The sequence below is a fragment of the Mustela lutreola genome, chromosome 3 (assembly GCF_030435805.1).
Source record: "Mustela lutreola isolate mMusLut2 chromosome 3, mMusLut2.pri, whole genome shotgun sequence".
In the NCBI taxonomy this organism is placed as follows: domain Eukaryota; kingdom Metazoa; phylum Chordata; class Mammalia; order Carnivora; family Mustelidae; genus Mustela; species Mustela lutreola.
The window spans coordinates 42914112-42931247 of record NC_081292.1 but is presented as its reverse complement, the minus strand read 5'-3'; the positions used below and the strand labels follow the sequence as shown (position 1 = coordinate 42931247).

The 17136-nt window shown below is 42.4% G+C and overlaps 1 long non-coding RNA gene across 1 annotated transcript in view; it reads right to left on the bottom strand.

Annotated features, from left to right (window-relative positions):
- Positions 1-4656: 4656 nt before the first annotated feature.
- LOC131826607 (uncharacterized) overlaps positions 4657-17136 on the bottom strand; it is a 204234-nt gene continuing 191754 nt past the window's right edge. Inside the window, exon 5 of the long non-coding RNA XR_009351677.1 lies at positions 4657-7060. This is a non-coding gene — a long non-coding RNA (uncharacterized LOC131826607). The remainder of the gene's footprint in view (positions 7061-17136) is intronic.

Sequence of the window (17136 nt, the reverse complement as noted above, 5' to 3'; positions counted from 1 at the left end):
CGCCAGGTGTGCTGTAAACATGAGTGTTTAAAAGTTTCCTGGCTGGGCCTTCATCATTTGGGGTTTATTGAGCATTTTATTATTTCTAGCTAATAGGAGAGTTGTGTTTCTGGTTTCACTTAGAGGGAGTGGTGAGTGTGAGAAAGCCAGGTGACTCTCCCCAGAAGCTGGGGGTCGGGGCTGGCCTGGCAGTTCCAAGGGTCCTCCTGTAGAGGATTTGAATGAAGGTTTTTGTTCTGCCTTTGTAAGGGGTGGGACATGTTTTCCTCCTTCTCCTCACCCCAGCATAAGGGCTTTTAAGTTATTAAGAAATCATCACTGTGTGCATTATTCAAGAGCCATGACAGATCATTCTCCCACCGGGGGTAGGAAAGAAAAGGAGTCTGCTTGGAACCACATGGTGTGCATCGAGAAGGTGGGAGATCAGAGCCACCACACAGGCCACCACCGCACCCTCCTGCCATTGTCGTGGCAGGGCAGCAGGGGCTCAAATCTGAAGGCTGGAGATGGGTTCTAAGGGCTGGTGCCAGCATCTCGGGCACTTCAGGCCTGGCCCTGTCTCGCCCTGCTCCTTACGCCCACCAGATTCAGGAAAAAGAGCAGACATTGCAGGTCACTCAGGAGCAAGTCCCCAACAGCTCAAATGTGGAGAAATGTGTATGGCTAAGGTTGCTCTAACAAAATACCAAAAACTGGGTGCTTTAGAACAACAACAGAAATTTATTGTCTCATTGCTCTGGAGGCCAGAAGTCTGGAATGTAGAAGTTTGCCGGGACATGCTCTCACCAGAGGCTCTAGGGAAGGCTCTGTTCCAGGCCTCTCTCCCTGTAGACTGCTTGTCGATTTGGCTTACGGACAGCTGTCTTCTTCCTGCTCCTCTTCACATTGTCTTGCCTCTGTCTGTGTCCAAATTCTCCCTTTTAATAAGAGCACCCAGCCGTATCAGACGAGAACCCACACTAACAACCTCACTTTAACTTGATTCTCTCTTAAAAAGACCCTATTTCCAAATAAGGTCACATGTTGAGCGACTGGGTTTTAGGACTTCAACAGATCTTTTGGGGGTGGGGCACAACACAACCCCTAAGAGCATGCAGATGTTCTGGTGCTGGTAAGTGGGTGGCTGGCTTTCAGTGGAGAAAATCCTATCGATATTGAGGTAAGTCCACAAGAGTCCAGGCAACGTGGCCCAGCAGAGTGAAGAGCTCAGGGGTACAGTCCTTAGAACCAAACAAAACTGCCCAGAAATCACAACTTTACCAGTTCTGGATGAATCCGCCTCTCTCAGCCTCTGCTTTCTCACCTATTAAATTATGGCTGACACTCTCAGAGGATTTCTATGAAGGTAAAGTGGGAAAATATTAGGAAAGCATTGAGTTCAAGGTCTGGGCCCATGCTCAAACTTCGGTAAGCATACTAGCTATTTTCAACCGCTATGGTTTCTTCCTCCTAATGGAAAGACAGTCTAGGAGCACAGCCTGTGGAAACTCCTTCAAGCACTATCTAAAATACAAAAAAGTTATCAAGGCATCCCTCCCAGCTCCCTACAGAGGCACCACAAACAATGGCAAGCAAATTGGGTAGATTTGGATCTTACCTTTCAGACAATCTAGAAATCTATTGTTTCTAAGTTCTTCAAAGTTTGTATTTTTCCAAAGAGAGAGGATTTTTTCTCTTCCTTAAAAAAAAAAAAAAAGTCATTGTCTGAGTCAATAAATTCCGTGGGTCATGGAAGCAAATTACAAAGCTAATACAATGGATTTGAGAAATTGCTAATGTAATCAGATTTTGAACAAGCTTTGGAAATGGTCCCTATTTCGCCGCACCAAGGGTATTTTTCTAAACCGTTCATTGCTTTCAACAGCCCCATTATAAAACCAACTAAAAGTGAGAAAAGCAAATTCAGCAGCAACCTATCTTGTCAGGACTAAGAAACCTTCCTCACTGGAAAGTTGTTTTCAGAAAAATATTCAACACTGAGTAATCCTATTTGAATTTTGCCACTCAAAGAAGTCTCAGAGAGAGGGACTTGTGGAAGAAATTTGGGAGCAGGTGGGAGAGTTGGAGATGGAAGGAGGGCGAGAGTGTGGGTGGGGGAGGGGCGTCCCTCAGAAAACCTTCACTGTTTTCTATCTCGAGAAAGAGAAAAGGTTTCTACACCTTTCATTGTAAGAAATAAAAATGACATGATCCCACACCTCTGACTTTTAATATAATATTTAAACCTCATAATAAAATGTCTCTGAAGACTTTACCTGCTCAACCAATAAAAGAGACACTCAAGTCTAGAAGTCCCTGAGGGCTTGCCTAGCACATAGTAAATACTGAATGCATGTAAATTTTTTATCATTTCACAGGTGAGGTGATCCCCATGTCCTGGTTGCCCTGGAAAGTCCCAGTTTATACTTGTGGCCTCAACGGAAATATTTATAATGTTTTCTTTCACTCAAAAATGACCCACTTTGGACAAAAAATTATATGGTCCACCCTACTGATAAGCAACCTTGGGAAAGTCTGCAAATATCCTACCACATAGGTTTCTTCTTGTTTTGGGAAAGAACATCTGAAATTGCATTTAGGATTTTATTGGAGGAAGAACTTATTTCTTTTGATATTAGACATAAGCATTTTCCCTCATGTAATGTTAAACATATGGGTTTAGGGTTTTGTGCGTTTTTCTTTTTAATACATAAACTTTTTCTGAGCCTTCTATCAATCTACAAATAGTTACTGAATGTCTACTAGGTACAAAACAGCTTTATATTCAGTACCAGCCAATATTTAGAAACATACTTGAAAGCTCTCACTCAGCTAAAAAAATATTCTTCCTAGGTTAACCAAATTACTTTTATAAGTCTTTTTAATTTGGAAATATATAAAGACTTTAAATTGGTATGAAAATGAGGCAGTAATTCAGGTTGGGGAAAAAAAAAAAAAGCACCAGGCTGGGCATGTGGTGACTCCGGTTCTCTGCCCAGCTGCCAATTAGCCGTGGAATGCGAGAAAGCGGTCTTCCCCTCACTGAGTCCCAGTTTCCTCATCCATAAAATGAGAGAGTCAGATGAGATAATCTCTGAGGCTCCTTTCAGCTCTAAAATTCTATGATCTGATGAACCATCTCTTTTCAATTGATTAAAATGAGTGTTAAGAGATTTCCTAAAGTAAACAAGCCAGGCATGATTCCAATTCGTTTTGTTTTCCCATTTTTCTTTTTATTCAGTTTTCCGTCTCAGCATTTGGGGAGATACAAAGTAAGTTTTCCTGAATTGTCATTTAGAGATGATACCTGAAAGCGTCCCCATTTAAAATGCCTGACATGTTGCCATTTTTAACTTGCTATCGAGGCATTTAGACAGCAAATTTAAAAGGAAATAGTCTGTACAAAGTTGACTTAGTTTTAACTATGTGGAGATTCAACCACCTTTTAGTCTATTTTACAGCTTGTAACTTGGAAGGACAAAAAGCAAAAGGGGAATGATTACAAAAAAAAAAAAAAAAAAAGAAAGAAAGAAAGAAAGAAAGAAATCAATCCTGGTATTCCTACCACCAACTAAGGGATAGGTCAGCCCAAACCAGCTTCATGTTACCAGTGAGCTAACGCCTCTGTGGACATTCACAGTCTCTCAGCATCAAATGACCTCATTTGTTGGCTCAGTGGTTTAAAAGAAGCATTCTATTTCCCATGGTTGTACTTCAATATGCTTTAATCCATAGGGATTACTGTGGTAAAATGTTTCAACCCAGTGTAGCTTTTGGGCACAAGTAATTCTCATCAGAGCAAAACTCATAGTCAGTTTATGGTCAATGAAGATATTAAAATCTTAAAGTTATATGGTAGATGCTAAAACTCAAACTATCTCAGTAACTTGGTTTAAAAAAAAAATTACATTTTCTGACATTTTTAATACTGAAAAAAACCCAAAAACCAAAAAACCCTGCAACTCAAACCTTGATGGAATCAAAAAGGAATTTGCATTTTTTATTTTCTGTACAGCTGGTGGCCAATGTGTTTATCTTGGTAGGGAGAGGGGGCAGGTGGGGGATAAAAATAGTAGTTAAGATAAAAGAATGATCTCAGTATGGATTTTTTAACTAAATGAGAAAAAGTGGATGGCAGAATTGAAAAATCTATATACTCTTCAGGAAGCAAGTATGAGAATAGAAGGAGCGACAGCATGCCTTCAGTGGAAGGGCAAAGTGAAGGGATCATCAAAGCCCAACACTCATTGGAAGTGGCCCCTCAGCTTTCCTTATAATCTCAGGTTAAGAATTTAGGGCTCTTTTGAGAGTACTGTTATGTGCCTATTGTATGTCAGGCAGAACTAGCTACACAATTTCAGGGACCCAGAGCAAAATGAAAATGTGAGGCCTCTGGTTCACTAATTATGGAGAATTCAAAAATGGTGACAACAGGGCATTAAGTCAAGGATAAGACCCTGTGCAGCTGCATGGTTCACATGTTCATAAAGCCGGCCCCGGTGCCAAATTATCCAACCTCACATTAGCTCCCATCCTCTCATTGAATTGCATAACAACACTGGAGGTGTGTGCCTTTATCCAGGCTTTACAGGTGAGCCCACTGAAAGCGAGAGAGGTGTTTTACTCAGCTTGTCAGAGCTCAGATCCCCTTCCAGGAGACCTAGTGCTTTTCACCATCCCAGCCACACTTAGTGCTCCATAATATGCAAAGGTCAGTAAAACACTCAATATGATTCCTGAACTTCTAGTCCTCCAAAGATCTGGACATCAATCAGGCGAGTGTCCTTGGCATGACATACCTGTTCTATTTGTGCTTTGTTCACAGAGTTTCCCAGATAAGTATCAGCTGAATGCGTGAATAGATAAACATGGCATTCGTTACAATAATAATATACTCTGGTAGATCATTTTACATTTTAAAAATCATTGTCACATACTCAATTTTTTTCCAAAATGTTTTATTGCTGGGTATTTTAAGCGATTCTTATAACTTAAAAATTGCTGACAATCTGAGCCTGATAATAGGACAAGAGAAATACCTACACATATTCATTCAAAACTCTTTGCTAAGCACTGAGCTAACCACTAAAAATAAATATACATTTATGTACACATAAATGCTGTTCTTTCCCTTCAAGTCTACCTTACTGTCTAGTAAGATCTCCAGGATACTTTTTGAAGGTGAGTAAAAGATACTGGGATGCAAAACTGTGGGACAAAACCTCAGAAGTAGGAACAACATTTGCAAAGGTCCATGATTATTAAATGGCCAGAATGGCAAGGCACAGAGAAAGAATGCCCCTCTGGAAAGTGGTATGAGAGGAGAAAGAAGATGGGGACAGACCATTACAGGATCTTGAGTACTAAGCCCAGGATGCTGGTTTTCTCCTAAAAGCTCTGAGGAATCATTCTAGGAGCTAAAGGGCATTCCCATGACAAAAGATAGTGCTCTCAGTCGGGAAACATTGAGAAATGCAAATCCTAGGCTTAACTGAAAACTAGTCAGGTCCCAATCTTCCCAGCCCCAGTCATCCTCAGTTCTCCATCACAGTTATCCCACAATGTCTAAAGGATCCTGAGAATGAGAAGGACCAGACTTCATAGAATTCTTATGACAATTGATTTCATACTCGAATGCCCACCCATAACCCTCAGTAGTTTCTGTAACCATTCTGAAGAATTAATGAACCTCTGAGTCACCTTCTATGAACTTAGCCCAACTCCTTCCAATTTAATCTATGAGCTATCTCTCAACTCTAACCCCTCACCATCTTGCTATCACCACCCTAATTCAGGACTTTCTTCCAGACCACTGGAACAGCCTCCTGTCTGACCTCCAGCTTTAGTTTTGCTATGCTCAAATTCATCCTGTGCCTAGCTGCCTAAATGACATACAGAAGGCACAAATCTGACCAGTTTCACTCCCTGCTTAAGAGCCTCCCTATCCTCTACTTGAAGTTCAAGCCCACTTCCATTGCGTAGAGGACCACTCATACCTACCTCCTGGCGTGATCAACTACCCCCAAATGCCCCGACTTCATTCCAGTGTCACATGGAACTGATTCCAACTCATCCGTAAGAGCTGATTCCTTTGTCCTCTCTTCCAGAAAACCACCCTTTACTCCTTCAGCCCCAATGAGAGGTGTCCTTCCTCTCTGCTCCCATAAACACTCTTCACTCTCTGTGTATCCGTTAAAATTATATCACTATCATTTATGAACCTATCTCCCCCTTGGGCTGTGAATTCTTTGAAGACTCTAGCATATCTTATTTATCCCAAGAGTTAGCAGAGCATCTATACGCACTGGTGTATATATGTACTTATATCATGACTTTCCAAGCTGGGGGTCCCAAGGAGGAAAGGAAGAACCTAGGTAGGATAGGTAGAAATAAATGTTAAATGGCCATAAGGGGCTATAGGAAAAATAAGTTTCTTCCCCCTACCTCCCCAACCCCTGTGTGAAGATCTAGGACACTTCTTAATTAATAAATGTATCCCAATGACATTCATGGGAAAGGAAAAGGTGATCCTTATATTGGATCCCGACAGAACAGAGCTTAAAAATAATCATCACTCCCTCATGAATATCTTAGAATATTAGGAGCTCTTCAGTCCCCCTGGACAAGATAAGCCACGTGAGGCAACTCTATTAAGACAAAATTGACAAGGTATTGGCAGCCCTAATGCTCTTTCCTTTTTGTCCCTAACTAAGTTGTTAAAAGGCAACCATCCATTCTGAGATGCTAAAGCAGTCTCACTTGAGATGGCAAGACAGCCAGCAAGGTAAACCTTCATTTTTTTTTTTTTTTTAATCTTTCTCCAGTACAACTCAGGACTAATTTGAGGACGAGAAACGATTCCAGTGCCTTGTAAATTGCGATCCACATTGCAACTCCTAGCAGCCACAGTTCAGCACAGTTAGAAGTCAATTAAGGGAGGCCCAGGATTAAGACATCATGGAGACTGAATTATCTCACGCCAGCAGGAAAGAGTCGTTTCTTCAGTTCAGGTTCATGGTCTTTGGAGCAGAAGTGGTTTTGAAGAGGAAAGAAAACACAGGCAACTGTGGTCTGTTACTTTCTGCAAGACAAGGAAACAGAGAAGATTTCAACCTAAATATATAGCTAGCTTTTCAATATTCTTTAACTAATGAATTATTTTCTTTAAACACTTCGAGTATGAATTTCAAGCCTTTAGTTTCAGTGGGAACAGCTAAAAATACCAAAACATGGGATAAACCACAACATCCCGCAGTTCCCACCATATGTTTTATTTTCTTTCCCTGTTTATGGGATAAAATAGGTGAAATAAAAGTAAAAGTTTAATTACAAGGAATAATGTGTCAGCAGTGAAGTTCACAGCCAATTTCTGTACTTGGAGTCATGTAGCATGTTTCCATATGATTGTAGGTTTTTGATTGTGCAATAAAATAATTCCAACAATAAAAACCATTAGTATGCAGGTGTTCTACAATTTTCTTAGGGAGTTTTGCAGAAGCTGGCATGCATTTGATAAATGCACTCCCAAACCCCAAACTCCTATGCAGAGACATGTGGCTTCACACGGAAAAGACTTCTGCACACCTGCAGTAATCAAGCAAAAACATAATGGGAGGCCAGGGGATTGGGGGGCACATACCCTTCTGTCTTCAGATGAATACTGAAGTATTAATGAGGCCTCATACACAGAAAGGCAGTCTTGTCACTTGCTGACTTTGCCCACCTACATTTCTGGTAACTATCACATTCGAGATTCATGGGTGATCTTTAAATAAGCATAAAGGGAACAAATACTATTGTTACAAAATTAAAAGTCACAACAAAGGGGTGCCTGGGTGGCTCAGTGGGTTAGGCCTCTGCCTTCGGCTCAGGTCATGATCTCAGGGTCCTGGGAGCGAGCCCCGCGTTGGGCTCTCTGCTCAGCAGGGAGCCTATTTCTCCCTCTCTCTCTGCCTGCGTCTCTGCCTACTTATGATCTCTCTGTCAAATAAATAAAAATCTTGTTTAAAATAAATAAATAAATAAATAAAATAGAAGTCACAACGTGGCTTTTAAAGTAACTCTGCTTTTCTCAGGGTGAAGAGATACTCAGTCGGCCAGCAGACATTTCCTGAGCAAGTTTCTCATGAGGAGCTCTCACACGAGTCTTATTAAGAAATGAAAATGATGTGAACTCACATCCAAGCCTTACAGTGGATTCTCTAAGCCAGCGGAATCCTTTTACAGGATCCTTCTATGCATCGCCCACATTGAAGAATGAAGCAGAATGAAGCAGAGCTGTCTGGTGGGCACAGGGCAGGAGCCCCCGGCAGAGCTCTCCAGACATCTGCTGTTTTCAAAGGCGAGCACAGCCTGGGAACCCCTCTTGAAACTCCAGCAAGAGAGGGACACCTGGGTGCCTCAGTCGGTTAAGCAGCTGTCCTGAGCTCAGGTCATGATCCCAGGATCCTAGGATGTGGTCCCACATAGGGCTCCTTGCTCGTTGGGGAGCCTGCTTCTCCCTCTGCCTGCTACTCTGCCTGCTGTGCTCACTATCGTGCTACCTCTCTCTCTCTCTAACAAATAAATAAATAAAAGATTTAAAAACAAACAAACAAACAAACACAAAAAACCTCCAGCAAGAGAAAATGCATTGTCTATGTTACATGATAATTCCATTGAGGAAATTTTTTCATCTCTGGTTTTTAAATGGTAGCAGCATATCTTACTTCTTTCTCTTTCTGCCATTAGCCAACTACCTCCAAGACCAGACAGCAGCTGATGTGAAGTCAGTGTCTGTGAGGTTCTCCTCCACATCTTGGCTCGTTCCTGCAGCATCTCTGGATGGTCACTCCATGAGGAGCTGAAATTAGGTCATAGCAGCTTATCTATGACAACTCTAAGTGGAAAGATCCAAAGGTGAACCTAGGCCATCACGCATACGAATTGCTAACAGCCCAAGCCAGGAATACTTAATAGCAATGCCAGTTCAAAGGGAAGAGTGAGTAGGTTGTAAATGGCAAAGCAAGCCAGAGGTCAGGATCCAGGGGGAAACAGGAGCAGAGCAGAATCAGATCAGGAAGGAAGCAAGATGATTCCAGGCAATTGTTCTGACTCTTACAGGCTTGCTTTCAACTCATCTGCTTTGGTTATTGGGCCCGGTAATGTCCATGGACATTAGCTCAAAGATTCAGTTTGGGGCCAACACTCCCCACTTCCAAAAAATTTAGTTGTTTCTTTATCTATTTATATCGTCACCTCTTTAAGCAGTGGACACTTCTTTACTACCCATTGAGAGCCTAACAAAAATAGATGAAAAAAATCTGGTTCCCCCTGATCCTGAAGACCAATGGTTAAAGACCAAACCCCTTCCCCTTGTCAGGGGAAAAAAGGAGGCAGAGGGGAGCAGTGAACCCTGTGACATGCATAAGCTAGCCTAAACTTTTTCTTCTGATATTCTTTTACTTTTAAATTCTGTCTTTCCAAACAGAGCAATAATAGCTTCAAGCACATAAAAAGCATTCACATAGTATCAGTCTGTACCCAACCCTGTGCTAAGGGTTTTAGACATCAAAAAAATCATGAAATGCAGTTACTGCCCTCAAGGTTTCTACAGTCTCAGCAGAAAGACAGAAAACTTCTATAGGAAGCCACAAAACTGGATTTTTCCTGGTAATGGACCACCTCAAAAACCTATGGCTCAAAATAATCATTTATTTTCTCTCAGTTGTGTGAGTTGAAGATTTGGGCTGGGCTCAGCTGAGACACTTTGTCTTTGCCCTAGGTAGGGTCTGATGAGCCCACTTCTCTGTCTGGGGCCTCAGCTGGGACACCTGGCAAGTTTGGGGTGGGCAGGCCTCTCTCTCCACAGGAAAGAGAGGGCAGGCTTTTTCAGAATAGACTTACTCCAAGAAAGCAAGATGGCGGTGGCAAGGTCTCTGAAGGCTTAGATTCAGGTGTTTTGGCTGAATGAAGTTATGAGCCAGCCACAATTCAAGACGTAGAGAAACCCACTCCATCTCTTTATGGAATAAGCAGCAAAGAATTTGTGGCCACATTTCATCTACCACAATCACCCACTAACTATAATTACTTGTACATCTCCTACATGTCAAATGAATTCACTCACTTCCAAGATTGCTGACAAATATCATGTAATTTTATCACATACTCAGAGTCCAACATCTTAAGAACTGTATCCAGATGTGGATGGTCTCGATGTGGATGAGGTCTCTTAGGTACAGCTTCATGCATATGATTCCTCTTAATCCAGAAATCTGTGAACTACACAGACATACGTATTTGCTCTCTCTCCCCATATACCCAACATACAACATTGAGACAGCAATCACATAATCATGATAAATATTTCCATTCAAAAACAGGAGAAGTGGGAAGTCAACAGGAATCATTGGTCCGTAGCAATTCAGGAATCCCGTCATGTACCTATTACCATAAGGAATAGCCGTTGTTTACTGATAAATAGCTTTTCTCTTTTCTCATACTGCTTTCTGCTCAAAGACATACTTTTAAAGATTTTATTTACTTATTTGAGAAACAGAGAGCATGAGTGGGTGGGGAGGGGCAGAGGGAGAGGGAAAACCAAACTTCCTACTGAGCAGGGAGCCCGATGTGGGGCTTGATCCCAGAACCCTGAGATCATGACCTAAGCCGAAGGCAGATGCTTTACGCACTGAGCCATCCAGGGGCCCTGAGAAACTATTGTATTTTTGGATTTAGAAAGTCTAGAGACCCTCTATATTTCCTCTACTTTCTGCTTGCAAACCGCATGGTTTTCTTTACTTCATTCCTTTCTTCTCTTATATATTCAACACCGCCTGAAATTCTTCTTAATCAGATCCACAAGCTTATTAGTCACATTTCTTAACTTCTGAGTTACCACACGCAGCAGTTTTGCCAATGATCTTGCAGTCAAATGCTCTACCACTGAGCTATACCCCCTTGCCAATGATCTTGAAACAAAACCAGTGCCATGTGTTTAGGTTTTGGGGGATGGTGGCACCACATTTCTCAGCACCAATTTCTGTTTAAGTTCAGCCTTTGATGTACAACAAACTACCTTAAAAGGTAGTGACAGAACACATTTATGGGCTCATAGACCTGTAGGCCAACAATTCGTGTTGGACCCAATGGCATGATGATCTGGATATGTAACCCATCAACACAGCGATCAACACGGAGCACCAGATACGGCACCGTTTTCTGATCCAACCACCAGCCATCTCACAGCAAGTTTATAGATGACACTGGCCCACTTCCATGTGGTCTTTCATGCCTTTCCATTAGGGGAAGCGCTTTGTTCTCATGGAGTTGACACTCTGAATATGGATTGGCCTTCACTTCTCATAATTTAAATGAACTACCATCCATGTACCATCCAAAACTACCATCCATGAACTTGTAGAATGCCTTATTTGCTATCATACTACTCTACCCAACATCACCCTTGGCAAGAGAATTAATTTTTCAGCAAATGAAGTAGGTCATGGGCTTATGCCCATGGACTTCACTGGATTTATCATGGTCCTCATCTCTCTGAGGCTTGACAGAATGGTAGGAAGGCCTTTGAAGACACAGTGTTTCCATGGAGTAGCCCCCCTCCTTTTGTGGCCCCCTCCAGGATGCTGTACAGGACTACCAAGAGTCCCTTCATTAGAACAAATGACAGGTTAGTGACTTGTGTATCGTACTGTTTCTTCCACAGACAGGATTCAGGAGCCCAAGAATCAAAGGATGGAAATAAAAGTGACTCTTATATTATCGCTATCCTCTCCTAGTAAAATTTTTACTTCCCATCCTCACAATTTTGGGCTTTGCTGGTTAGAATTCTTTGCTGTTAAGGAGGAATGCACACACACACACACACACACACATGCACATACATACACATTTCATTACACTGGAAGCTGAGATGACCACCCAGCCACTTGGGCTCTTCACATCAGGAAACCAATCATCAAAGAAGGAGGTTCCTTTATTGGTTGGGGTGACTGAGTCTATCAAAAGGAAATTGGTTTGCTACTTGAAAGTTTTCCTTCCTCCCACCAACCAACTCTGACACAACTGAGTGTCCTACAATCCAACTCAATTACTACACTACCTATCTGAGTTAGTGTCAGACTTCACATGTTTAAGGACTTGTCCCATAAGACTGCTCCCATTTTAGATGCCAATTGCAAGTATTGGGTCCTTAGGTTACCCATGATTCTGTCACAAAGTTGGGGGTTCCTTCCCATAAGCACCCTCCGCAGTTTCAATAATATACCAGGATGAATGATAGAACTCAGGAAAATTTGATACTTACTATTACGGTTTGTTATAATAGATATGAATAAAGAGCTAGATGAAAAGGCACATAAGGCAGTGTTCAGAGGGATCCTGAATGCAGGAGCCTCTGTCCCTATGGAGCTGGGATGCGCTACCCTACCTGTGCATGTACATGTACAAATTCAGAAACTCCCCAAATCCCAGCATTGAAGGATTTTTACCAGAGGCGTCATTACATATGCATAACTGATTAAATTGTTGGCCATTGGTGATTATTAAATCAATTTCCATCCCCTTCACCCCTCTCTAGTCACATGACTATCTCCTCTGATGACCAGCCCCTATCCTGAAGCTATCTAGGGGGCTACCAAGAGTCTCTTCATTAGACCAAATGACAGACTATCTAATCCTATCCTTCAGGAAATCCCAAGGGTTTTAGGAGCTCTCTGCCAAGAACCAGAGACAAAGACCAAGTGTTTTTTTTATTCTACTAGTCTACTACACAATGGGATCAGAGGCCTCTTAATACTCCCAAGGCTCTCTGACAAAGGAAACAGAAAACTGCAACGGTAGTTTATAGGTGGGACAGCTAATAGCACAGACCCCTGAGGAGTGACAGGCTAGATCCCCCAGCCACCATCAGACAAGAACCATGATGAGTTGAAGGACTTGCTTGGGGCAAAAGGAATAAGGCACGGTCACAGCAAGGAAGAAGTTTTATGTGCAGCAACGATGTGTGGCCAGTTGCAGAAAAGAGGACTGTAATGCTTACTAATATTTCTTTCTTAATTTTGTATGAATATATATATGTGTGTGTGTGTGTGTATTTTTTCTTTTTCTTCTCTCTGATTTTCCTACTATCTGAGATTTGTTCATAATAGCTTATATTACATGTATTACATATAATGTACATAATCATATGTTATATATAATGCCAAGTTACCAAGGTATTGCCTGTGCTGGATTGTTCTATCATTAGCTTATTTAAGCTGAGAATGACCTTTCCTGGAATCCCTCCCGTCTCTCTGATTCCAGGCTAGAGTTGGCCAAACAGGAACTGGAAGAGAAGCAACTTGGGATAAGGATGTTGGTCTACACAGCTCTGTCCCTTCCTCCTTCTCTTGGGAGGGAAGCATCCCACCCATAGCACACATTCTGCCTCTCCCACAGGGTGCATCTCTTCAGTGGGCCACCTCAGCCTGTGGTGGGGTGGGTATGTCCTTCCAATTCTTGATTATGAGATCCACTGGCCACATTCTCCAGCCTTCTCAGAGTAAAGATGGCATGTGGGTTCTCTGTCATGTTTCTGTCTACCTCTCAACTGGTTCAGAACTCAGGTGGGGAAGAGACTTTTTTTCATTAGCAGCCTCCCCAGAATTCCTCAAGGAGACCTAAGAAAGCTTCCCACCAGATCTGGAAGGATGTCATGGGACTAGAACAAAAGGCAATCAACAAAGCAGACACAGGAAATCGTGGGAGCAGAGAAAGAATGTAGTGGGCAGGAAAAGGAAGATTTGTGTGAGGAATAAAACTAGACTTTCTAAGCAAATGAAAAATAATGAGGGATGCAGTCTGACAAGACACAGGACAGTGAGGCAGCTGATGAAGGCCTTGAAGACTAAATTTAAGTTTTTCATAAGTTACTTTAATTTTGTGCCAATTATTCTGCATCTCCTAATATTAAATTTTCTGATCAGCTTCACTCCCAGTTGAATGAAATATGCGACAGGCTCTTTTATACATCTCTCTACAGCTAATACAGACTTCTTAATATCCAAATTGGAGAAATGACTTGCCAATAGTTAACAGTGTCCCAATATCTCCAATTGCCCATCTTTCTCAGCACTCTTACTGCATCTGATCTGATTTGGAAATATATTTTGCAGCCTGGCAACATTACTAATCCTTACAGGAGTCAAACCCCTTTTCTATGCAGTAGATATTATTTCAGGGTCCTTTACTAGAAAGACAAGAGAAAGAGGGTGGGGTGATAGAAACATTTTACGCCGGTTCATCTATCTGTCAGGAATTTAACCGAAGAATTGTTTCTCACTATCTGAGCTCATCCGTGTGTTATGAATCACACTGTTGGAAAATGTACACATATTTCCCTTTGGTCCTTTTCTCTCCTCCCCCACTCCCTCCCTACATTTCAAATTCATTTTTGTTTCTGTTCCAGGACTAATGAGACTGTGATCAATGCATCTCTAGCTGACCTTGCCTTCAAGTCTTCAATCATAGCTTCTCTGTCTAATCCACTACCCTCTCCTCTTTGTCAACTGATGGATTTATGTAGTTAAGAAAACAAAAAAATACAATCATGCCTCAACTCCACAAACAGGCCTCTGGTTTGATTTTCTTCATTTTAAGAAATCCAACCAACTGCAGACGCTAAAACTATGTCTTTACAGTGTCTGTCTCTGGGCTGATAACATTTTCTGCTTTTGTGAGGATGTCTTAAGGTACACCTCTTTCTCCTCAAGTCAATTCACGAATGGTATGCTCTGCAGGGGCACCTTCCTGAGCTAAGGTTCTGAGATTCTATCCAGAAAGTTCTATATCCCTAAGCAGCTTTTTTGCATGAGCTCGGTGTTCACAGTCCTCCCCTTAATAAAGGGAGCTCCAAGTGAGGTCAGCACCCACCAAGGGGTACTGGGAAGAGCCTGGCAGCACAGATACAGATGAGCCTGATAACCCAGGACAGGGCAGGGGTGCCATGTCTGCAAACTTCAGAAGATGCCTGCGGGCCACCCCCACAACGCCCCGCTTCTGGAGCTGTGCCCATGTCACCTTCAACCCCAACACGCCTTTGTGTTTGCATAGTATTTGATAATTTGGACAAAATGCTTTTTACATCTACCATCTCATTTGTTTCTTCCAGCATTCCTAAAGGTAACCCAGTAACCCTTTCTTTTGACTCTTTTTGGAGTCACCTTAATTAGCATGATGACTCAGTGATGCCCATTTCAGGCCCCCTCAGGCTCCCTCCTGTGCCAAGTCTCTCAACCTTCTCACTTCTGCTCTAACCCCTGCCTCTCTCACAGCACACATCTCCCCTCGGAGCCCTCAAAATGCCACCTCCACACGTACAGCCTTCATCTCTGGCCACGTCTGCCACTGTGTGCCACCCCATACAGGTTGTGCAGCTTTCTATTACATGATAGCACACTCCAGGCCATGGGCCATGGAAGCATCACAGGTTCTGAATACCTGGTAGGGAAACATGGGGATTCCAAGCCCTTCTGAGACCTGCCATGGAAATCAGCCCCGTACCTCAGATTGATCACTCCACTTGGACAGACTGGGAAATGGAGGCCCAGAGCATATGAAAAAGAAGGAGGGAGAAATGGTTTGGAATTGGTTCTCCTCCCACGCCACCTCATCTTCGGCTGCTTTTAAAAGCAAAACCATGGTGGGTTTGATTTTGTTTTTGTCTCGTCTCCCCTTCTAGGATAGAGAGACTCATTTTAACCCCACTTTACCTAATTAAGGGGACACCTTGTCATTTCTCCCACCCTTTATGTCCCTGCCTAAGGCCTTTCTTCTTTCCAGTAACTGACACCCAGGGACCTACTAGCCATCACCAAGATGATCCCAGATCCTTTGGGCTGTCAATCTTCCAAGTGACCTTGCTTCAGGTCTCCTTCCCAAGGCTGGCTCTGCAACTCACAGAGAGAAAACGGAAGCTCCATCTTACTAATCCAACTTAAATGAAATATTCTCCAAAGCAACAGATCTCAATGAAATCGATTGTCTTTCTTTTGTCATCTGTATGCTCACTGCTTTGATAAACAATAATTTGCATTTGGAAAGGGGAAATTCAAGGAAAGCATAACTGAAGTCTGATGCCATTCGGGAAATATGGTCATAGATGTGAGAATGTTAAGATGGTTCGGGGACCCTAAAAAAATCATTTGTGCGGCTAGCACACTGTATGTTTTATCTGCAGACTCCCGGATAAGCTTCATGAGAGAAAACACACTGGGGTCACAAGTCATGGCTATTTTCTGCAAGAATGAAATGCATCTTCCATCTGAGGGTACTTTTTAGGAACAAAGCATTTGGAGAAATAGCTGTCTTGTAGCTGCTTAAATACTCAACAAGAAAGAGAGTTGAAATTTAATGACAAAATGCTGCAGAAAGAACAATGGGGAGAATGAGGTTCTGTACTCTTCAAAGAATCCGTCTTGCATTGTTTTAATGCAACTATAATTAGCCAGAGAAGAAAGTTTGGGACTAAGCCGTCCCATTTTCAAAAATCACCAATAGCACATACTACATGCAAATAATGCTTGGTATCATTCTGACTACTTTCGAGTATCCTTTAGTTTTCCTCCCCTTGAGGTGATGGGAAAGGCTGTTATTTTTGCAAGTGAGGAAGCTGGGGGAGGGAAATCTCCTGCCAGGGTTCACACAGCCGCTAGTGACAGCATTCAATGGGAACCCAAGTTTGCTGAACACCCGTCCAGAACACCCAAGGTCACATCAGTCCCATTATGTTAGTTGCATACTAGTCACAAGCTTGCAGGCATTTCTGGAATCCATGAAAATCGTATTTTCGATTGAGATCATGCCGATCAATTGTGCTCCTCTTTAGAGCCAGAGAATGCCATATTTAATTTTTAAAAATGGAGGTCTGCATGTAGATGCAGACAACGCCTTGCATATAAGCCTCCTGCCTTGGATTTCTTGTAACACCTCTCTTTCAAAGACCTAAGGAAACTTTGCAGCCGCTTGGTAATCCTCCCAACAGGCCTGTGAAAGGCCCAGTGGACAGTTTTAATTATGCCTGGTTTACAAATAGCAAAACTGAGATGCAGATGGTGAAAAATGAAGCTGAGTAAGGGGTTTTCCCAGAACCACCAGGCCTGCCGGGCCCGGACCAGCACC